The sequence below is a fragment of the Mobula hypostoma genome, chromosome 2 (assembly GCF_963921235.1).
Source record: "Mobula hypostoma chromosome 2, sMobHyp1.1, whole genome shotgun sequence".
NCBI lineage: Eukaryota > Metazoa > Chordata > Chondrichthyes > Myliobatiformes > Myliobatidae > Mobula > Mobula hypostoma.
Window position 1 is genome coordinate 40,537,299 of NC_086098.1, and position 12,484 is coordinate 40,549,782.

At 41.8% G+C, this 12,484-nt stretch overlaps 1 protein-coding gene across 1 annotated transcript in view; it reads right to left on the minus strand.

The window, feature by feature from the left end:
- Positions 1 to 12,484, minus strand: part of rab10 (RAB10, member RAS oncogene family) — a 68,380-nt gene that overhangs the window by 12,695 nt on the left and 43,201 nt on the right. The gene's annotated exons all lie outside the window — the stretch shown is intronic.

Here is a 12,484-nt window from a genome sequence, read left to right on the forward strand (position 1 = left end):
ATGGCACTACCAATCGTGTGCGACAGCTTTCTGATAAATAAACTCTTCTTGGGCTTCCAGCTGGGTACAGATATCGATTTTAGCCATTTCAATGGCAAACTCTGCTGTCATCATCAGGGATGATGCTTGGACATGTTGAGTCCAGTTGTATATATAGCCCCTTCATCCATCCCTCCAGATTGGTTAGTCCTCAGCCAATCCGATTTCCGCTGTCCCACCTTGTTTACAATTGAATTCCAGTTCTTACTTAGAGCAAGATCTTCGCCTTTCTTAAAATTATTTTCCTCTAATGTTGAAGCTTCCTTCACCAGGCAGTTCCAAAAGCCATTGGCGCAAAACATGGGATTGACTTTGACAGCATAAACGCAGGGCGAGAGCCAATTACGCTCATTCTCTGAGATGGTCACTCCTTTCTATGGCGGAGGCCATGAAGACTGTCTTGGCTGTTGTACTCAGTACCCGTTAATGTGATGAACTGGTAAGTGAGACTTCGGGCTTACTCCGGGATTTGGATTGTTGTTCCCTTCAATTAATTGTTAGCATGATTTGTGTTTATTTTTTCTTCTTCGTGTACGAGGGGTTGGTCTTTTTTTTTGGTCTTTAATTGGGTTCTTTCAGTTTGCTTTGTGGTTACCTGGGAGCAAACAAATCTAAAGGTTGCATCACTTATACATTGTTTGATAATAAATGTACTTTGAGCTTCGAGCTTGTCCTTCGCCCATTCTACCACCCCCCCCCTACCTTTCCAGTCCTGATGAAAGGTCTCAGCTGGAAACATCAGCTGTTTATTTCCATGGATGCTGCCTGACCTGCTAGAGTTCCTCCATCTTTTGTGTTACAAAATAATAAAGTTGCCTTCAGTCATGATTTTGTGCCTCATATATCTATTCTCTTCATTCCTATGAGAAGCCAAATATCTGGACCATACATAAAGTTGTTCAAAATTACTTGCTCTTTTTGAATTCTATGCTTAGATTTACAAATCACAGAAAACAATTAAAAACTCTTCTGCTACCACAGTGAGGGACTTATGCATGTTTCCAGGCTCCTAACTGGCAAAACTATATGCAACAAAGAGCAAATAAATTATCAAAAAGTAATGCAAGTAGATCTTGCACTGTTTGTCAAAAGACTACATCTACTAACATTTGCTACAAAACAAAAACAACACATTTGTCCTGTGTGAGGAAAATGCAATCAGCAAAATAAAAGGCAATTGGAATTGTGAAAAATTCGATAAATTGAGAAATAAACTCAAATTACTAATGTATGATGCTGGCTAAGGCAATGGGAAGGAGAAAGATTTGTTGAATGGATATAAAAGAACAAGTGACGAAAATGAAGAGAGAAAAAGAGCTTTCGGGTTTCCTAGAAATTACAGTATGACCTTACTTTTCATTAACTACATTTATAGGAATTTACTGTTTGGCCTCGGACAACTAAATTTTGACCACATCGAATCTGTGCTAAGGTTGTATATTGTTTTAAGAAAACCTGTAACTCCACACTACCAAACAAAACTTTGGATTCCTCTCCCTAATTATTAATCAGAATCAGTTTTATCACCACCAGCACGTCACCAAATTTGTCATCTTGCAGCAGCAGTACATTACAATGCACATTAACAATTATAAATTATAATAAGCATATATAAAACTAAATTAAATAATTAGTGCAAAAAGAGAGGGGAGAATAAATACTGAGGACTGGTTTATTGTCCATTTAGGAATCTGATGGCGGAGGGGAAAAAGCTACTCCTGAAAAACTGTTTTCAGGCTCCTTGATGGTAGCAATAAGAGGATAGCACACCCAAGCTGATGGGGTCCTTAATGATGGATGCTGGCTTTTTGAGGCATCCGGGATGCTAGTGCCTGTGATGGAGCTGACTGAGTTAACACTTTTCTGCAGCATTTTCCAACTCTGTGCAGTGGCATCTCCATACCAGACAGTGACACAACCAGTTGTACTGCAGAAAGAATGCCACCTCGAGAAATTAGCGAGCGTCTTTGATGACTTACCAATTCTCCTCAACCTAATGAAATATAGCTGTTGTTGTGCCTTCTCTGTCATTGCATCAATATGTCAGGCCCAGGACAGATCCTCAGATGCTGTCACCCAGCAACTTGAAACTGCTCACCCTTTCCACTTGATGAGGACTGGTGTTTTTTCCTCAACTTTCCCTTCCTGAAGTTCGTAATCAATTCTTTGGTATTAATGATGCTGATTGCAAGGTTGTTGTTATGACACCACTCAACCAGCTGATCTATCCCACTCCTGTATGCCTCCTCATCACCACCTGAAATTCTGCCAACAGTTGTGCAATCGGCAAATTTATAGATGGCACTTGATCTCTCCCTAACCAGAGGTGTGGGAGTAAAGGCAGAAGAGCAGTGATTACTATGCAGAGAGTGTTATTAATTAAGCTATTAGCAACACTAGATTTGGAAAAGTAATTTCTTCAACACTGGAATCCGTACTTTTGCCAAACTGCAAATTTTAAGTCATTTACATGGGAAATTAGTTTCAATTTGAACATATTGGCAAGGAAATTGCTGAAATACACAATCAAGCTAGGGACAGAGAAATGATTAGAAACACCAACATCTTTCCTAAAGCTGGGGACATCATCTGGTTTAAGATGGCATTACTGAAGATATGCAACAGCTTGCTGGTAAATCACAAGGCAAGAGAATAGACTGAAAAGACTACTTATAACATCTTTCATAAAGGAAATTGTGGTGAACTATTGCTGCAGACAGTGAGGAGGCAGGCGAAGGACAGGCAGATCTGGAGGACAAATCGCACTGGGGTATCGCTAGACGCGAAGTGCTCAGGCCGCCGGATTCACAAATGGAGTTGGTGATAAAGCCGCGCTGGAAATAAGAGTGAGCATTTTGGAGAGGAATCAATGCAGAAGAGTTTCGATGTCCGTCCACCTAACCTGCGTGAGGTTAGATCGCTGCAAGTGCTCAGCCAATTTGGCGAGAATGAGAATGGTTTTAGGCAGGGCATGGAACATGGCACTTCTCATTGCTTGGACAATTTAAACATTAGTGCAGTAGACTGGAACCTTGAGTGTCGTGTACGAAGATGAGGGTCGGGCTGATTTTGGTCGCTCTCCTGTGAATGTTTATTCTTTTCTCTGTGGCAGAGGGGCTGTGAACTGATCTGGCTGCGGTGCTTTTCTGCCCCGTTGGTGTGATGAACTGGGGACCAAGGCTTGGGCCTACTCCGGCTGCTCTGGGTGGGACTCCATCTGGTTCAGAATGTTGTTGACTTGCTTCTACTGTTTGCACTATGTGTGCACCCCCCCCTCTGCACAGTGGTTTTTGTTCTTTTTTAAAAATTGTGTTAATTGAGTTTGGTGCTTTGCAACTGTCTGTAAGGAGACAAATTTCAAGGTATATAATTTATACATGCTTTGATAATAAATGCACTCTGAATCTTTGAAATACCATAATGAGAAGAAACTTGGAATGAGATTTTTAAATTGGTTAATACTTCATCGCTATATGCTCGTCATTTCCTCCTACAATTTAAAGTGGTTCATAGGGCTTACATTACCAAGGATAAACGATCTCATTTTTACAGAGACACATTTCCCTATTGTGATAGGTGTAACAATGGAGAGGTTTCATTTATTCATATGTTTTGGACTTGCCCAAGTCTCGGAAAATATTGGAAGGAAATATTTCAAACTTTTTCTGTACTCTTCAAAGTAAATTTTAAGCCTAATCCTTTGACTGACCTATTTGGTATTGTTGGAAGTAAAGATACCATTTTGAAGACATCTGATCTGCACATTTTGGCTTTTATCTCTCTTATGGTGAGAAGGGCGCTTTTGTTTAAATGGAAGGATGCTGTTCCGCCTAATCACTCTCAGTGGTTACAGGATGTTATGGCTTGCCTAAATTTAGAAAAGATTCGTTGCTCAATTTCTGAATCTAACCAAGATTTTCAAAATTTGTGGGGGACGTTTTTAAATTATTTTCATAATCTTTGACTTCTTGTTAAAGTACAAAAGTTGGTAAATAGTATATTTTATTATCTGATAAGTTTCTTTTTTCTCCCCTCCCCCCCCCCCCCAAACAGCTTCGGCTTTGGTAGTGGGTGTAGATCTTTTTTATCCTTAATAAAATTGTTTATATTCTAATATACGAACTAATCTAATCCATATGAATGTAGAGTAAGGAGTTTGTTAATGTGATTCAATATATTGCATCTGGTATTATTATATTTTGCTGGTTTTGTAATATGTATTCTCTTGAACTCTATTCTTCAACATATAGAAATCAAAATCAATAAAAAATATTGAAAGAAATACCATAATGAACTGTCTGGGTGTTAAACAAAGACTGCACTGTTCCCCCTGTACCTGCGCCCCCCAGAGTTACGTTTGTCATTGAAGTTTATAGCTGAGGGCATGGTCACCTATCACCAGCAAGCATATCAAGGAAAATCTGGTAACATATCAGAATCATACTCAATTGGCCCAACTACTCAGACTAAATCCTTATAATTTTCTCTGTGCCCACACACCCTGACACAGAAGCATAGATCCAATTATACTTAAAACATGTTGTCACTATGGTCTCGTATCCATGTCTCTTCCCTCTTGTCAGACCGAGATTCTGCTTCTGGAATGCTCTGACATCATTTGGCAAGAAGCATGACTGAGGATCGGTAAGAATTGAAATGCCTCTGTTAAGGTTTAAAGACAAGTACTTTTGTCAAAGTACAACTAAAATATCTCAGGTGTTTATAAATTTTTTTTAAAAACTTGCCTTTTCCTGCATAATCTTTACTTTGGGAATCAAATAAGGGGATCCTGATCCTCCACCAATCTAGCTGGCATAGAACTGCAAGGACTGATGACAAGGCACAGAACCTTGCAGTCTGCAACTACTGAACACCAGCAATACCTTTCAGTTGTAATTGGCTCCATTCAGCTCAATATTTCTGTTAGTCAAATGACCAGGAAACAAAGATTTTCCTCAAGTACAGCAATGAGCTTTCACTTGTAGGAAAAAAACTTCAACTTCCCAGAATGAACTACACTGCTCATATCCTTCAAGTTCTAGCATCCGGTTATAAATGTCTTGACATATGAACAATTGCAGCCATGGTATAAGAGGTCATGGAAGAAGAGAGGAAACAACTAGATCAAATGGACAAACCTCATCTTAAACAAGGTCAACATGATCCAATTTTGATGAGGTGCAGTGACATAATCAGTAGCCTCTGCTACAACAACCCAACACTAACCTCAGGAGCTGTCATGTGAAATTTGAAATTCCTCCACTAACTCTTGTTTTCCTCTAAATGTTTTAGTTTCCTTCACCATCACAAACTTGTTCAGGAGAGCAGGCTGGTGACAATCGGTGCCTCGGCAATATCCAATGATTTTTAACTGACAAACCTCAATGAATTCTCAATCTTAAGCAGTGACAGCACACACTAAGACAATGAGAAATGAAATTCAACATTGTCTAAGTTCAATATGAAAGTGGATTCAAGGCAGTTACTACGACGTCCTGGTCAATATGATAGTCAGGATTCACATGCAGTGAATTCTCACAACACTTCTCATGGAGACCAAAGCTATGTAAGTTTCACCATGTTTTTGTTTCAAGACTTCCTTACTGTTCCCTTCGTCCCACTGGAGTGAATATTAAGAATGTTGGCACAGTCATAACCTTTTCTTGATACCACTTTATTATCCCACCTGTATTTTTGCCCATCACTTTTTATACCTTCACTGATTATACCTTCACAGTTTGGCAAAAGAATAAATCAAGGAAGGTAGTGCACCCGTGGCTGACAAGGGAAATTAGGGATAGTATCAATTCCAAAGAAGAAGCATACAAATTAGCCAGAAAAAGTGGCTCACCTGAGGACTGGGAGAAATTCAGAGTTCAGCAGAGGAGAACAAAGGGTTTAATTAGGAAGGTTGAAAAAAGATTATGAGAAAAAACTGGCAGGGAACATAAAAACTGACCGTAAAAGCTTTTATAGATATGTGAAAAGAAGAAGATTGATTAAGACAAATGTAGGTCCCCTACAGACAGAAACAGATTATGGGGAGCAAGGACATGGCAGACCAATTGAATAATTACTTTGGTTCTGTCTTCACTAAGGAGGACATAAATAATCTTCCAGAAATAGTAGGGGACAGAGAGTCCAGTGAGATGGAGGAACTGAGGGGAATACATGTTAGTAGGGAAGTGGTGTTAGGTAAATTGAAGGGATTAAAGGCAGATAAGTCCCCAGGGCCAGATGGTCTGCATCCCAGAGTGCTTAAGGAAATAGTGGATGCATTAGTGATGATTTTTCAAAACTCTTTAGATTCTGGACTAGTTCCTGAGGATTGGAGGGTGGCTAATGTAACCCCACTTTTTAAAAAAGGAGGGAGAGAGAAACCAGGGAATTGTAGACCGGTTAGCCTAACATCAGTGGTGGGGAAACTGCTAGAGTCAGTTATCAAAGATGTGATAACAGCACATTTGGAAAGAGGTGAAATCATCGGACGAAGTCAGCATGGATTTGTGAAAGGAAAATCATGTCTGACGAATCTCATAGAATTTTTTGAGGATGTAACTAGTAGAGTGGATAGGGGAGAACCAGTGGATGTGGTATATTTGGATTTTCAAAAGGCTTTTGACAAGGTTCCACACAGGAGATTAGTGTGCAAACTTAAAGCACACGGTATTGGGGATAAGGAATTGATGTGGATAGAGAATTGGTTGGCACACAGGAAGCAAAGAGTGGGAATAAACAGGCTCTTTTCAGGATGGCAGGCAGTGACTAGTGGGAAACCGCAAGGCTCAGTGCTGGGACCCCAGTTGTTTACAATATATATTAATGACTTGGATGAGGGAATTAAATGCAGCATCTCCAGGTTTGCGGATGACACGAAGCTGGGCGGCAGTGTTAGCTGTGAGGAGGATGCTGAGAGGATGCTGAGAGGATGCAGGGTGACTTGGATAGGTTAGGCGAGTGGGCAAATTCATGACAGATGCAATTTAATGTGGATAAATGTGAAGTTATCCATTTTGCTGGCAAAAACAGGAAAACAGATTATTATCTGAATGGTGGCCGATTAGGAAAAGGGGAGGTGCAACGAGACCTGGGTGTCATTATACACCAGTCATTGAAAGTGGGCATGAAGGTACAGCAGGCGGTGAAAAAGGCAAATGGTATGCTGGCATTTATAGCAAGAGGATTCAAGTACAGAAGCAGGGAGGTACTACTGCAGTTGTACAAGGCCTTGGTGAGATCACACCTGGAGTATTGTGTGCAGTTTTGGTCCCCTAATCTGAGGAAAGACACCCTTGCCATAGAGGGAGTACAAAGGTGGTTCACCAGATTGATTCCTGGGATGGCAGGACTTTCATATGATGAAAGACTGGATGAACTAGGCTTATACTCGTTGGAATTTAGAAGATTGAGGGGGGATCTGATTGAAACGTATAAAATCCTACAGGGATTGGACAGGCTAAATGCAGGAAGATTGTTCCCAATGTTGGGGAAGTCCAGAACGAGGGGTCACAGTTTGAGGTTAAAGGGGAAGCCTTTTAGGACCGAGATTAGGAAAAACTTCTTCACACAGAGAGTGGTGAATCTGTGGAATTCTCTGCCACAGGAAACAGTTGAGGCCAGTTCATTGGCTATATTTAAGAGGGAGTTAGATATGGCCCTTGTGGCTAAAGGGATTGGGGGGTATGGAGGGAAGGCTGGTACGGGGTTCTGAGTTGGATGATCAGCCATGATCATACTGAATGGCGGTGCAGGCTTGAAGGGCTGAATGGCCTACTCCTGCACCTATTTTCTATGTTTCTCTGTTTCTATAAAACCATAAGACAGAGGAGCAAATTTAGGCCATTTGGCCCATTAGCTTTGCTCTACCATTTGATTATGTTTGATTTATTATCCCTTTCAACCCTATTTTCCCGCCTTCTCCCTATAGCTTTTGACACCCTTATTAATCAAGAACCTACAAATTACACCTTTAAATATGCCCAAAGACTTAATCTCCACAGCCATCTTGGACAATGAATTCCGTATATGCACCACCTTCTGGTTACAGAAATTCTTCTTCTACTCTATAAGGACACCCTGCTATTCTGAGACTTTCCTCTGGTCCTCGGTTCCACAATTGGAAACATCCTCTCCATGTTTATGAGGCCTTTCAATATCCTGAGTGTTTTAATGAGACCCCCCCACCCTTTTCTACAAGCACAGGCCCAGAGCCGTCAAATGCTCCTCATACTTTAACTTTTTTATTCTCAAACTTCCCCTGGACCCTCTCCAATGCCAGCACATCCCATCTATAAGGGACTCAAAACTGCTCACAATACTCCAAATGTGGTTTGAACAATACCTTATAAAGCCCCAGCATACATCCTTGCTTTGATGTTCTGCAGTCTCGCTGCTTTCACAACACTATCTGCCACTCCAAGTAACTTTGTATCATCTGTAAACTTGGCCATAAAACCATCAAATCTGTCACCCAGGTTATTAACATATAATGTGTAAAGTCATGGACCTAACACCAACCACTGCATTGTGCCACTAGTTGCTGGCAGCCAACCAGAAAAAGCCCTCGCTCTTGGCCTCCTGCCAGTCAGCCAATTTTCTGTCTGTGTTACTATGATTCATCTATCATGGGCTCTTACCTTGTTAAGCAGCCTTCTATGTGGCACCACGTCAAAGGCCTTCTGAAAATCCAAGTAAACACCCACTGACACTCCTTGGTCTATCCTGCCTGTTATTTCCTCTGGTCACACCCAAAGTACAGGCTTCGGACAGTAGATGGGTACCACCAGGAGAGGTTAGGGGATAAAGAAGCTAGTGCAGGGTTCTCTTGTGACCATTCCACTCGCAAACAAGTATACCTCTTTGGATACTGCTTTGGCGGGGGGGGGAGAATATCCCATTAGATCACAGCAGCAGCCAGGCTGGGTGGCACTGTAGCTTGACCGGACAGGGTAAAGTCAGGCAGTGTGATAGTTATACGGGACTCTCGATAGTTGGGGGAGGGGGCAGGGTGGAGTGAAAACAAAGGAAATTCTGTGATGACAAAACAGACACCAGGATGGTGTATTGCCTCCTGGGTGCTATGGTCTTTGATATAATGTAGCAGCTGCAGATATTCTTTGGGGGGGGGGGGAGAGAGAGAAGAGAAAATCAGCCAGAGGTTTGTCATGGTGCATGACATAGGCAGAAAAAGTAGTGGTTCAGACATCATGGTACTAATGACATAGGCAGAAAAGTGGAAGTCCTGTCAGTGTGTATATAGTTGGGACAGAAGTCGAAGAAAAGGACGTCCAAGACTGTGATCTCCAGATTATTCCCTGTGCCACAGGCTATTGCAGGTGGTAATGGAGTAGTAGAATAGCTGAATGAGTGGCTGCAGAGATGATGCAGATAACAGGGTTTCAAGTTCCTGGATCATTGTGCTAAAGGATGTAAAAGGGTTAACATGGTCAGTTAAACAATCGTCATTGTCATCTGAACCCTTAGTGCCTAGGTGGCACATGGGGCCCAGTTAAACAATATTTTTCCTCTAAGAAACTGCTGATGATCAACAAACGTGCTGAGCCATATTTCTTCTTGGAGTTAGACAGTGTTAAGGTCCCTATTTCTTTGTGCAGTCATGCACATAGATAAGACCGCTCCAGCTTGTTATGTGTATGTGAGCCATCATACTTATTCTGTAATTTGTCTCTTGGTACTGTCATGCACATAGATAAGTCTGGCTCCAGCCTGTCTTGTGTGGAGGTATCTGAATGACTATATCTTCTGTAAGAGGAACTGCCAGTTAGTTGGTGGACCAAGCGGGAATAGTCACAGACTGTTTTTGTTTGAGCGACTAAATGAAGTGCCCCGGAGGATTTGAATAGAGTTTTACTTAGTGACTTTATCCTAATTCAACTTTCACAATTGGAACCTTCTCTGGGGAAGGGGTAAAGGGACAGACTGCACGTGAACTGGAGGGGGGACCAATATCCTGGCCACGAGGTTTGCTGATGTTACTTGGGACGAGTTTCAACCAGTTTTGCAAGGGCTGGGAGCTGGAGCCCCAGGTCAGTAAAGAAAAGATCAGACCAGAAGGTAGACACAAGGGAGAGTATTGAAAGGCAAAGTTGAAGTAGATATGATGGGTTGGATAGTGTGGTGTATATATTTCAATGCTAGGAGTATTATGGGCAAGGGAGATGAAATTAAGAGCATGGATCAATACATGGAACTACAATGTTGTAGACATGACTGAAACTTAGTTGAGAGGGGAAAGAATGGGTGATAAATATCCCAGGTCTTTGAAGTTTAAGAAAAGATACAGGTAGTGGTAAAAGAGGAGGGAGAGTTGGACTACTAATCAAGGACAATGTCACAGCTGCACCCAGAGGAAACATAATGGATAGGTCAGACACAATTTGGGTGGAACTCAGGAATAGGAACAGTGCAATCAACTGATGGGATTGTACTGCAGACCCCCTAATAGCCACTAAGACACTGAGCAACAGACATGTAATGCGATTAAGGAAATTTTGTAAAAATATTAGGGTTGTTGTTATGGGGGATTTCAACTACCTGAATATAAACAGGGACCTTCTTTGTCTAAGGGGTTAAGGTGGGGCTGAATTTAAGTGGATTCAGGATAATTTTTTAAATCAATATGTGGATGATCCAATGAGAGGACAGGCTGGACTGGACCTGGTGTTGGGTAATGAGTTTGGCAATGTGACTAACCTTCAGTTCGGGATCTGTGACCACAACTTCTCAACTTACAGGATAGGTATGGTCCTTGAGGTTTTAAACTGTAGTAAGGCAAATTACAAGGTCATTAACCCAGTAAGAAGCATTAACTGGGAACACCTTTTCTCTGTAATGTCCACATCAGACATGCGGAGGGTGTTTAAAGGTCAACTTACAAAGTACAGGAAAGGTATGTTTCTGTTAAGGAGGACAGGGATGAAAAAATAATAGATGAATTGAATAATAAGTGATGAACTTAGTCAACAAGGAAATGGATGTAAAGCTTTGGAAGTTAGGATCAAATGAAGCATCAAGTATAAAGAAGTCAGAAAAGAACGAAAGAAGTGAATGAGGAAAGCCCAGAGGGGTCATGAAATGTTCTTGGCAAGTAGGATTAAGGCGAATCCCAAGGCATTCTATGCATATATCAAGAGCAAGAAGCTATCTAGGGAGGGGGGACCACTCACGGATAAGGTCGGGGGGAACATTTGCTTGGATGCAGAGAATGTGAATGAGGTATTTAATGAGCACTTTGCTTCAGTATTTACCCAAGGAAAAGGATATAGAAAACCAGGAGATCAGTGCTGTGTGTTTAAGTACGTTTGGGCATTTAGAGGTCAAGGAGGAGGAAGTATTGGGTCTAAGATCTTAAGACTATAAGACACAAGAGCAGAATTAGGCCATCTGGTCCATCGAGTCTGCTCCGCCATTCATTCATGGCTGATCCTTCTCTTTAAATTTCTTCCTCAACCCCAGTTCCCAACCTTCTCCCCGTAACCTTTGATGCCATGTCCAATCAAGAACCTGTCATTCTCTGCCTTAAATACACTCAATGACCTGGCCTCCACAGCTGCACGTGGCAACAAATTCCACAAATTCACCACACTCTGGCTAAAGAAATTTCTCCGCAACTCTGTTTTGAAAGGGCGTCCTTCTACCTGGAGGCTGTGCCTTCTTGACCTAGACTCTCCACCAAAGGAAGCATCCTTTCCACATCTACTCTGGCTAGGCCTTTCAACGTTCGAAAGGTTTCAATGAGCTTCCTCCCCCCACCCCCCCCCCATCCCTCTCAGTTCCAGGGAGTACAGACCTAGAGCCATCAAACATTCCTCGGATGATAACCCTTTCATTCTTGGAACCATCCTTTTGAACCTCCTCTGGACCCCCATCCAATGCCAGCACATCTTTAAGATGAGGGGCCCAAAACTGTACAGACATCCTTGCTCTTGTATTCTAGACCTCTTGATATGAAAGCTAATATGGTATTTGCCTTCCTCACCAACAACTCAACCTGCAAGTTAACCTTCAGGGTGTTCTGCACAAGGACTCCCAAGTCCCTCTGCATCTCAGGTTCCTGGATTTTCGCGTACGTTTATTTCTACTACCAAAGTGCATGACCATGCATTTTCCAACACTGTATTTCATTTGCCACTTTCTTGCCCAGTATCCTAATCTGTCTAAGTCGTTTTGCATCCTACCTGTTTTCTCAACACTACCTGCTCCTCCACCAATCTTCATATCATCTGCAAACTTGGCAATAGAGCCATCTATTCCATCATCTAAATCATCTATATACAGTATAAAAAGCAGCACATCACTAGTCTCTGGCAGCCAACTAGAAAAGGATCCTTTTATTCCGACTCATTGCTTCTTACCAATCAGTCAATGCTCTAACCATGTTAGTAACTTTCCTGTAACCATGCATGGGCTTTTAACTTGGTCAGCA